Source organism: Anabrus simplex, chromosome 11 (genome assembly GCF_040414725.1).
Source record: "Anabrus simplex isolate iqAnaSimp1 chromosome 11, ASM4041472v1, whole genome shotgun sequence".
Lineage (NCBI taxonomy): Eukaryota > Metazoa > Arthropoda > Insecta > Orthoptera > Tettigoniidae > Anabrus > Anabrus simplex.
The window spans coordinates 193,494-206,317 of NC_090275.1; positions in this window are offsets into that span (position 1 = coordinate 193,494).

Below are 12,824 nucleotides of genomic sequence, written 5' to 3' on the forward strand. Positions count from 1 at the left end.
TGAAAGAAACTGAGCGAAACAAATAACTGTTGAATCCAACAAGTCGTGGGAAGATTTCGATAATAACCTGGAACGGCTATGTCAAGCAGCAGGGAAACCTTTCTGGACAGTGTAAAGATACTCAGAAAATGAGGGTAAAAATGAACTGAATAGTGTCTCAGGTTAATCAGGTGAACTCGTAACAGATCTCACGGAATGGAAGGAATATTTTGAGTATCTCCTCAATGTAAAAGGTAAACCTCCTGGTGACGTCGCAAACAGAGCTCATGGGAAGGAGGGCAATGATTTTGGTGAAAGTACACTTGTGGAAATAAAAAGGAAGATAAACTCCATTGTCAAATCAACAGGAATTTGACCCGTAATGGTAAAATTTGCAAACATAGTGATAATAATGTTAATGTTTTCACGCCCTCAATAACTACTTCATAGCATTTCTGGAGCTGCTTAGGTGGTGGAATTGTGTCCTGCAGGGGGTTATTTTTGTGCCAGTACATCTACCGACACAAGGCTGATGCATTAGAGCACCTTCAAATACCACTAGACTGTGCTAGGATCGAACCTGCCAAGTTCGGGTCAGAAGGCCAGCACAACTGTCTGAGGCACTCAGTCCAGCAAAAGGCAGGGATGAAATGGCTTCTAAGAGTAATAAGATTAGCATGGAATGTTAATAACGTACCATCTGATCGTACAAAAGCTGTAACTGCACTATCCATAAGCAAGGGACCGGGAAGGATTGCAACTACTATCGAGGTATTTCATTAATCAGTATACCAGGCAAGACGTTCACTGGCATTTTGGAAGGGAGGGTACGATCAGTGGTTGAAAGTTAGTTGGATGATATCCAGGGTGGTTTCAGACCATAAAGGGGTTGTCAGGATCAGATTTTCAGTATGTGCCATGTAACTGGAAAATGAAACGAGAGGAATAGACAGTTATGTTCTGTAGATCTGGAAGTTACATGACAAGAGTACTGAGGGAAAAGATGTTTGCTATACAAGGGACTATGATTTCTTTTAATAATCTGCTCTGAACCCCAAAGGAATTTATGTTGACACTTGGGCCCCAGTGAGAATTGATGGTAGAATGAGTTCTTTGGTTCAAGGTACTTACAGGGATTAGACAAGGCTGTAATCTTTCACCTTTGTTGTTCATAGTTTGTATGGATCATCTACTGAAAGGTATAAAGTGGCAGTGGGTGTGGGGTGATTCGGTTAGGTGAAAATGTAACAAGCAGTTTAGCCTACTCCAACGACTTTGTCTCAATGACAGATTGTGTTGAAAGCTTACTGTCTAATATCTTGGAACTTGAAAATGAGTATGATATAAAAATTAGCCTGTAACTAAAGTGATGTCCATAGGTAAGAAACCTAGGAGAATTGAAAGTCAGAATGGGAATACAAAGCTGGAACAGGTACGTAGGCGGTTTGAAAAATTCTCGGAATGTACTAGAATTAAGTATCTTACCTCGGTGGAACTGCTTTTATTTTTCAACATAGTCTCCCTGTAGACTAATGCATTTGGTCCAGCGATGTCCCAATGCCTTGATCCCATCTCGAAAATGGGATTCCTCCAGGCCTGAAAAATACTTCTCCAATTCGGCTGTCAGTTCTTCCCTTGTAGAAAATCTCCGTCCACCGAGGAAAATTTTCAGCTTGGGGAATAGATGAAAGTCTGATGGTGCCAAATCAGGTGAATAAGGTGGAATGTGGCAACAATTCGTACTCCAGCTCATGAAGTTTTGCCATGGCAATAACACTTGTGTGTGGCGGAGTGTTGTCCTGATGAAAGATGACCTTTCTCCTTGCCAAACCAGGCCTTGTTTCGCGTATCTTTTCCTGTAGTTGGTCTAGGAGGTTTGCATAGTATTGCCCCATAATTGTTTGGCTAGTAGGAAGATAATTATCAGCAGAATGCCTTTTGCATCCAAGAAAACTGAGGCCATGACCTCTCCGGCCGAACGCACAGCCTTTGCTTTCTTTGCTGGGGCATAACTCTTTTTGGCCGTCCACTACGCGGATCATCATCCAAGCTCTACGGCCAAATTTAAACTCGCTGATCCTCTTGGCAACAGTTGAAAATGAAGGAGCAGAGTCCCCCAGTGTGTTCTGAAAGTCGGCATGAATTTCCTTTACTTTCATACCTTCCTTTACAAAGTATTTAATCACTGCTCGAATCTCAGTTTTTTCCATTGTCACAAATGACAATGCGGGAACAACAGTCGTCACTACCACACTCCTGCAGCTAGAGCGCTGACGCACCACGTGTTCACTCACAAAGTATGTGTGGTTATTGTGCGGGAACCTTGTTGCTCTAGCACTGACATCTAGCGGTGATTCCGAGAACTTTTCAAACCATCCTCGTAGACAGTTTCAAGTGTTTAGGATGGTAGTATAGTAAGTGAGATGAAATGAAGGTGCTGTGAGCAGTGAGCTGGCAGTTGTGATCAACAGTATTCTATAAGAAACAAGTCAGCTCCTGGATAAAACTATCTTTCCAGACCAGCTTTAATTTATGGGAGTGAAAGCTGGGTGGATTAAGGATATTTATACATATGTTAGAAGTAAGATGCAAAAAAGTAGCAAGAATGATTGTGGAATGAACCTGCAGAGAAAAATGGCAGGAGACTACTCTGAATGAGGAAATAGACTATGTTGGGAATGAACTCTATTGATGAAGCTGTGCGCATAAAATGACTTCCGTGATGGGGTCATGTGAGGTGAATGGGGAGTGATAGTTTATCCAAGATATTAATGGACTCTCATCGAGGTTAAGAGAAGTAGAGGAAGACCTGGACAATGATGGTTACTCAGTTTAAATGATCTGAAGATAACAGGTGCAGATTGAATGCTAAAAGGCACAACATATGTATGCATGAAATGTGGAAAATGTCACATGACTTCTGATGTTTTCCTAACACCCACTGTAGCCGAGATTTATTAAATATGGCAGATATAATTTCAAACTGCCGCACAATAAGGATACCTGAACAAAATCTAAACCTAAACAAACAAACCAATGGTAATAAATTAATATACACAAACTAAAATTAAGTTTAACCCCGTAAGGTGTAACAAACCTATACATTCCAGCAAACCTCCAATCAGGACGATGTACTGGAAGTGTATTCTGAAATGATATAGGTTATACAGATAATGCGATTATGGTGCTTCTCTGGTACTAGCAACGGAGGCAAAGCAAAGCTTCAGAGTTGAACCCGAGGTTATACAGTCAACTTCCATTTCAATTAAAGCCTGCGACTACGGCCACATGCTGTGTGGAGAGTTCAGGCTTTAACTTCTCCCTGTACATGATATTTATTTCTTGAACTTCACTTAAGAAGCCAATCCATGAAGGTAGCACTCTATACGAAGCTTGGTAATGAGGTGTATCTTGGCCATTTCACACAGTACGAGACACTTGTGGTTTTTGGAGATGCGAAGATGCTGGGCTCATTTCCTGATGATGATGATGCTCGTTTGCTTGTTATTTAAAGAGGCCTAACATCTAGGTCACTGCCCCTCTAATGGTACGAAAAGAGATGAAATGTTATGGCAATTTCAAAGTCCAAAATTCATCCACTGACCAGAATTCGAAACGTGATGAAGAATGAATGGATGAATATGAATTTAAAATAATCAGCAGACCCAACTCACAATACTGAAAGTTAAAAATAATTCCAAAATAGATCCACTTATTCAAGAAGATGACGAACAATAATTATGAACTTAATGAGTGGATCCGACCTACCTTCCCAGTAACTACCTTAAGCTAGTATTACTGACCGAGTGACTGCCTACAACACACAAACTTGAATCGATTATGCTTGTTGTCTAAAGCGGTCCAAAATCCAGGACAGTGACCCCTCATAATGGTACTTATTGCTAGTAAAGTAGAACGATCGTATTTCACATGTAGCGGTACTAATCAAAAGTAGTGTAGACTCACAGTGTTCCACAGATTATGGTACTCCTCACAAGCAATGTACATCGCACAGGTAACTCAGAATTACGGTGTGTCTCACATAATGGCACCACTCATAGGCAACGCAAACCCATGGTGCTCCTCACAAAGCTGCACTAAACACGGGCGCTGGCATTCCTGTGGTGTTCCTCATATAGTGGGTACTAATCACAGGCAACGCAGACCCATGGTGTCGCTCATATAGTGGTACTAATCACAGGCAACGCCCAGACCTGTGGTTGTTGTGATTGTTATATAGAGGATGGTTGCCTAGCTGTACATCTTAAAACAATAATCACAGAAAAAATGGAAGGGATCCGAAACTTCGAAAAATGAAGGTATCAGACAAAGGCCACTAAGATCATGAACATGAAAGACTCCCTAGGCCTCGAGTGCTCTAAAACCATCAGGTCGGAAAGGAATAAGATTTGACCAAGGGAGGTTGGATGGGATAGATGAAAGTGAGGAGCCTGGGACAAGCAAGTGGAAGCAATGCCAGGACTCAGCTAAGGGCACCATGGTCACCAGCCCACGCCCCAAACTTCAGAGCCTCTGGGGCCCCCTTTACGCCTCTTACGATAGCATGGGTGATATTCTACAACCCCCACCCACAGGAGGACCAGACCTGTGGTGTTTCTCACATAATGGTACTAATCACAGGCAACCTAAGCCCGTGGTATACCGCATGCAGTGGTACTTCTCACAGGTACTGCAAAACCACAGTGAACCACTCTCTGCTTCTACTAACCACAAACCTATTGTGTACCTAACATAGTGGAACTACTCGCATGTAAAAGCTACCCATGGTGTTCCCCGCGTGATGGTACTGATCATAAGCAGTTTCATGGTTCTAATTTGATCATCTCTTGGTAGCCCCTTTAGTCACCTCTTACAACACACAGGGAATACCGTGGGTGTATTCTTTGTCTGTGACCCCCACCCACAAGGGGGTGCTGCAATTTTTTCCCCACAGGAGTTCTTTTAAGTGCTGGTAAATCTAACAGCACAAAGATATGAGCACCTTCAAATAGCAGCACACACAGCTGGAAACAAAACCACCAACATGGATTCAGAAAGCCTGCGCTCTTTTATCCTTGCTACCCAGACTGATAAAATAATCTACAATGTGAGGTTCTGGCTTCACAACTTACAAAATAATGACAATTATGTCTCGTGTGTGCAAGTTGGGTGAAGCAAAAGGCCACATTTGACTCCAATGTAGACTGAAGAACATATAACTTGATAAACAACTCTGAACATATTGTGATGCATACATTTGTTGATTATAATTGATGAAGTTTCAGTTCATTAGGCAAAAGTGTACTATTTATTACATTTGATATGATTATTACACAAGTATTTCCATTACACAGGTGCCCAAATTCATTCCATTTAGTTTTAATTTGTGGAATATATGTCACGATCACAGAAGCCATGATGAAAGAATAGCGTCTTACTGGATGCTTTATTATGAGTGGACGAAGAATTTTACTTCCAAGAGAACCTTTAAGTAGATATGTCAAAGCACTTGAAGGCGACCCCTTGAATATAAATGTCCCATGGCCATTCTGCCAGATCATCAGGCACTAGAGAAAATTGGCTTTGAGAGATTCCAGCAGTCCCTTCCATCTGTAATTTTTTAATATTAACTGGTACTTATTCTTCACAGTACCGGCTCTGTGCTGTTCTTTTAACTGTGTCTGCCTCTTACCCATACGTCCCAGGTCAGAGATTTTTACCCGGACTGAGGGCTGGTTCGAGGTCCACGCAGCCTATGTGATACAATTTAGGAGCTATCTGACAGTGAGATGGTGACCCAGTCTAGAAAGCCAAGAATAACTGCCGAGAGGATTCGTTGTGCTGACCACATCACACCTCCTAGTACTGTAGACCTTAGAGCTGAGCAGCAGTCGCTTGGTAAGGCATGACCCTTTGGAGCTGTAGGGGTTTGGTTATTCCAAGTTTTCATACCGAACAGGACATATGTTGCAGGATCACAGGAGAATGGATTGGTGGATTTTCAATAAGGGAGAGTAGGAATGCTGCCTGAAACATAAAACAATGTATCACTTTAATGTTATTTTTAAAGGAAAATTCCTCATGACAACATCTATTTAAAATATCACTTTTGTCCAGTATCATTTACTGGTCAAGTGGAAGTGCAAATAAATAACCCTAATGAAGTCATCCTGGCTACAATTACATCTGTCTGTAGTTTAACCTGATAACCAGAAGGAAGAAATTAAATAAGAGCAGCAATAGGGCAAAGAGGATGATAGTGTGAAGGGCCAGGAAGCAAGTAAGTTGCAACACCTGCATGTTCACCCTCGTCTCCGAATCTCAGGAGCAACTTGATGGGGTGACAAAGACACATGCTGAGCAATCGTCCTGTCGTTTGTTAATCGTTAGTTTATACTAACTGTTGTACAAAGTGCCAAGTGAGCGCATGGCTCAGTGGGTAGCACCAGATACTAGAAATTGGTTTCAGTTTCCGTTCTTTTTCCTTCCTATGTATATTTTAAGTTCATGGACACAAAATGAAAAACTGAGCATGTTTGGCATTTTTCCATATCAACACAAAAATTAAATTCTAATACGATAATAATTACAATACTAATTAATGCCGCAAAGTCCGCTTCCATAGTGTAACAGTTATCACTATTAGCTGCCGTCCTCAGGGGCCCGGGGTTCAATTCCAAAGATTTAAGAATGGCTGGTGGTTAGAACGGTACACGCAGCTCACCTCCATTGGGTGTGTGCTTTAAAAGGGCTGCACCACCTTGGGACAATGACACAAGTTTACTTTCTTTAATGCAGTGAAATTATCACAGCTGCAAAACTGCATAAAGACAGGGAATTTTTTTACAAACGTTAATAACGTTCGTTTGCCAATAGATAATGCAGCGCGTGTGACCTCTACATGCATCATTTCAATCTCTGATAGGGTGGGGCCAGCGTGCGACAGCACCGGGCCGGAGCCTCGTGGGAGATGGCCAATGCTCACTGGTCAGATCCATCTCCAAAGTGCCACTACATTGCTGAGGCTTCGAGGGGTGCAGAAACGACTTGGCCACAGGCTAAGAACTTCCCATATCTGGAGATTTCTGTATGGTTCAAGTGACAGACGTATCTCGATCATTGCCCCAGGTGTATGTAAGGCAGGAGCAACCTCTAGAGTTAAGTTCAGTGTGGCTCAACCAATGAACGAAGGAGAGCGGAGAGTCGTACAGTCAACGGAATTCAGGAAGTCTGAGTTCTGTTCAGTATTTACTTTTTAAAGCATCACGTTCAAATGCGTTTTAATTTGTTTTCGAAGTAAATGTCTTTCAACAAGATAAATATTTCGCTGAGTAGAACTCAAATACAGTATTTGTACATTAAATTATCTTAGACTGTTTCAGTCCGATCAAAGTATGTAAATTTTTCTGATAGCAATACATTTTCTGCTGTTTCCACAAAATGGCATTAATGAAAATACATGGAAGACACTATTTTAGAAAAAGATACCAGATATTTTAATAAACATTTATGAAAACATTCACATTCTATTAGAAATAATCCAAGTAGTAACTTAAAAATAATTCCTCAACACACCAATACTCTTTACAATGAACTAATTAACATATTTACAAACAAAAATTAATTACCAGTGATTATATTACTTCGTAGAATGCAATCCCTCCTACTTCACCCCTTCCCCTTAATCCAGGAACACATTTACTTAGCAATCCTACAGTTCCATTAACCTTCAACAAGGCCTCCTTTCCAAGGGAAATCAAATTAACAGTTCTTTGGAATTACCAAATCAATCATATAATTATTACCATTATTCAAAGAATGTTACCTAACAGTTTTCTCAGAACTTGTGTATATGAAACAATTTATCGGCTCATAACAGTTTGGCCTCGTTCAGGTAGAAATGATTACATAAAACACAAATGACTGAAATGTCCTACTACTCGCTGCCAAAAAAAAAAAAAAAAAAACGACTATGTATTTCACACAAAATTTAATGTTAGCCCATTTGGAGCCTGATCAAAATATTATGACTAGGGTTTGGATATTTAGGAAAAGTCATATTGTTTTCCTTGTCTCCGTTTTCTTGCCTGATTGGATTTTGGTGCAAATCAGGTGATTATCGTGATTTTTATTTGTCATATAAATGCTCATTTTGGCCTTTTCTGTCATAAGGTCATATTTTGATCTATTTTCGCATAAATATCATATTTCGGCAGTTTGACGACAGCTGCTGCTGTGCAAAGTCATCTTCAACTTACCGAATGCAAATTAATATTCACAAAACTGCTTCTCGGTATCACGTGCAGTTAATACAAGTGGAATACTCTGTCTCGTCTATGAAGATTGTATAATTCCAAAGTTTGACTCCTGCACAGAGTGCAATTGCTCGTTTAGAAGTTGCCAGCTTACAAACTCATGCAGGTATTGAAATTGTGAGAAGTGTTGACTTTCAGTACAACAATCACATGGAATAGTTGGCGACAGTTTAAAACTGAAACTTCAAACTTACTTAATCGAAATGAGGTTATCGCAATGTGTGCAAGATAAATGATGTTCTTAGGAGATAGCAGTGATTTTACATTATTTAAATATCAACTATAATGTCTTGTAAAAAGGAAACCTCCTTTCAACGTCACAAGAATGTGTTAAGCGATAATCGGAAGTCCTTCGCGCCTGATGCTGTGAAGATGAATCTTGTCATACACTTCAATTCCACCCGCAGAGAAGAATGAAAACGTATGAAAGTTTTCAGTATGTGCCGAGCTACCCTTCTACAAGGTATTGAAAGACATCTACTTAATTCGTTTCGTGGTGCTCAATTTAAACTTTAAGGCATTTAAGCAACATTAATGAAATCTGGGCTTAAACGTTTCAAAATATTTTTTTCAGATTGATTTCAAGTTTTCTCATATTTCAAACCAACAGTGCAGGGTGCAAACATGTTTTGACTTTTAAAATGTTGTGCAATTTGATAATCTTATGAACTTAGTTCTTTATAGGTATGTATTCAAAAATGTTTGGAAAGTGAATCGAGGACTATAGCCTGTGAATAACTACTAAATATACACAATCGAAACTGGTTAAGACGTCTCCCACAAGTGTGTTTCCTTGGTTATTATGCCATTATTACAAAGTCGCAGGACGTGTCCTATTAAATACATGCTAAAGAAACCTGGATACCACATTTACAACACTCTTTAGTACGATAAATATTCCGTCATTAGAGAGTAAATGACGGAATATTTATTGTATTGAATTAGGAGGACGCTCTTTAGTACGTTCGTAACTCCCACCATAAAAATTACCGTTCCCGGCCGCGTTGTGCGCACGACAAGCCAGCAACAACAAAGTAACGTGAAATGGAAGATGAAATGAATATAATGTAATAAAATCGTATTACTTACTCATTATTATTGGCCCCGATGTGCAGAAAAGGACTCACTTCTACTGAGGTAAGTGTGCACCTACTTCAAAACAAGTACTGGTAGTTACTATGCTGAGCGGGTAGTGTGGAGGGGAAGTAGGAGATTGTGTCCCAAGGTGAACAACCTGAGTGTCACTGAGCGTGTGACGTTTCTGAGTCTGTGATAGAAGGTAGGTAAAATAAAAATTTGTTGGTTATTAAGAGAATGTTTTGAATTTCGAGGTCCTGTATAACTGTCAGCTGTTCTATTCTCAACCAAAAATAGTAATTGTATTATGACTTCAAGGTACGTAGTTTGTAGAAAGACTGATGGCTCCAGAAATGCACCCTTACCAAAATGATATTTTAGTGTGTGCTTCTGCACTTTACCCATAAGCATATTAAGATCAAGCAGCACATGAATGTTGTTCACTATCACAGTCTCCCGGTTCCTAGCATGCGCCTCGTCTTCCACACACTCACTTGTAAGCATTGCTCAGTACGTTTGAAACGTCCGTGCAAAAATAAAAACTACTTACGCGTTTGGGGTAAACCTTTTTTTATATTTCAACATAGTCTCCTTATAGGCTTATACACTTTATCCAATGATGTTCTAGTTTGTTGATCCCTTCCAAATAATAGGATTTGTCCAAGTCTGCGTTGCAATCACCTCCTCGTTTGAATAAAATCTTTGTCCCGCCAGCCATTTCTTCAAATTGGGAAACAAATAGTAGTCCGAGGGAGCCAAGTCTGGAGAATAGGGGGGATGTAAACGAGTTGGAACCCTATTTCCATTAATTTTGCGACCACAACTGCTGAGGTGTGTGCTGGTGCGTTGTCGTGATGGAAAAGGACTTTCTTGTCGGCCAATCGCGGGCGTTTTTCTTGCAGCTCGGTTTTCAAACGGTCCAACAACGATGAATAATATGCACCTGTAATAGTTTTATCCTTTTCCAGATAGTCAATGAGGATTATCCCTTGCGAATCCCAAAAGAAAGTCGCCATAACCTTTCCGGCCGAAGAAACGGTCTTTGCATTTTTTGGGTGCAGATTCCCCCTTGGTAACCCTTTCTTTAGATTGTTGTTTGGTCTCAGGAGTATAGTAATGTATCCATGTTTCATCCACAGCGACTAAACAACACTTAAAGTCCTACGGATTCTTCTGGAACAGCTGCAAACCATCCCTGCAACACTTCACACGATTCGGTTTTGGTCAAGCGTGAGCTATCGCGGCACCAATCTTACGGATAGCTTTCTCATGTCCAAATGTTTATGCAAAATATTATGTACCCGTTCAGTTGTGATGCCCACAGCACTAGCAATCTATCACCATATCATGGATTTGATCAATGATTTCTGGATTCATAACCTCCACAGGCCGTCCAGAAGGTTCAGCGTCACTTGTGCCCATACGGCCAGTCTGAAAATTTTGATACCTTGTAAGTCGCATCACATAAGACCCTCAGAATGTTACTATCAGGAGATATTATAACTACACATTCCACGTCTTCAAGGGGCAAATATTCTTTTTGGGCACAATTTACGCCACTTTGCGCACCATCAGAATCTTTAGCAAAACTGCTTACACTACTTTCTTCCTCTCCTAACAGCACTTTCAGCTTCAGAACCCGAAGGACCATGTGAGAGCTATGATATTTTTAATGGTATAGGCCCATCGGTACTTCACCTGACAATATTCACCTCCTGTGTCAACTATGGGTTTTTTTTCTTTTTACTACCCTATAGTCCCATTTATTGGCATGCCGTTGGGAATGAGGTAAGATAAATTTATATTTATACTAGCTGATGTACCTGTGCTTCGCTATGGAATTCTACATTGTATACAGAATTCTAGGTTAGGTAGTGCACACATTGTGAGCAAGATTGTATTAAATTGCATAGCTCTGAACGTTACCCTAGAAACGCGACAAGGAAGTCACCAAACGTCCTTTCTCATATGAAGACTGGGTTAGGGAATTTTCACTGTAATGGCAGGCCCCCTTGCCTACCATCAGTCACAATCAGGTTGGGGAGTTTTCTTTATAATGGTGGACACTCGCTCTCCACCTGCCCTTTTTACATCCTCAGAAAGACTTCATAGTTTTCCCAACTGAAATGAACATACATCATTACAATGACGACAGTACGAATGGCGCAATTAAAAGCAATGCTTTCATTTAATATACTTGATCAAATGAAAAACCACGTATTTTCTCACTTTTAACGAACAGTACTACGCTGCCGATCTAACAGTCCAAAGTTCCAGAGCTGGAATGACCAAGCCGCAGAAAGCCGTGATCCGTGAACACACTTCATCTTATTTCAGCCAGGTGGAGGTTTTGAATAGTGGAGACCCCCAGGCCAAAAACGATGCCCTTTTACTAATATGTTTCCTAGGAGTACCCGATGAGTAGAAAAATTTCAGTTCATTACATAGGCGGCGGAAAAATCCATCTGACTTGGAGGCAAATTTTTCCTCCAATCCAGAGGAGAAACCCCTCTTCACTGCTAATTTGGAATTAAATGAATGCAGAATTTAAGAAAAACTTCTTCCTCTTCACTTTTTTTTGCTATGGGCTTTACGTCGCACCGACGCAGATAGGTCTTATGGCGACGATGGGATAGGAAAGGCCTAGGAGTTGGAAGGAAGCGGCCGTGGCCTTAATTAAGGTACAGCCCCAGCATTTGCCTGGTGTGAAAATGGGAAACCACGGAAAACCATTTTCAGGGCTGCCGATAGTGGGATTCAAACCTACTATCTCCCGGATGCAAGCTCACAGCCGCGCACCTCTACACGCACGGCCAACTCGCCCGGTTCACTTTTATTAAGAAACAGCTCTTTTCAGGATTGAATTTTGAGTTATTTAGTGTATTGTGGTGCTAGAATTTGGAATATGCCCCTAAATTATAATTCTAGACCAGGCCATGCTGCTGCTGCTGCTACTACTACTACTACTACTAATAAGTGAGCCTCTGCCTTAAGCCTGTACACTACTCATTCAGAGTGTCAGAGTAGGGATCGAATAGCTGGAAGACTGATGAACCAGTCTGTTACGTACCAGCAGTATCAGAAAATGTAAGAACCAGAGGAATGGCATGCTAAAGAAAAAGGTTTTCTAACTCCTCAGCTATTTCCCGCCAATATTCAGCCAGGCTGTTATACTCAGTACGGAGCAGTAATCCCATCTATCTCAGTTGAGTGGCAGCATAAGGGACAAAGAACATCACTACAAACAATGGTCAAGGTAATGTTATTGTTGATCAATGTCATGCGCTTCGAATATAGTAGGCCTTCACATTTAGTTTTCTTCTAACTCTGAAATACCACTCTTATCATAGTCGGTGCGGTAAAACTGAATAAAACGTGAATGATCAGAAATTGTATTCTCTAGAACTTTTCTTATGTAGTACTTTTCGATAGGACCAATAACATAGGTATTTA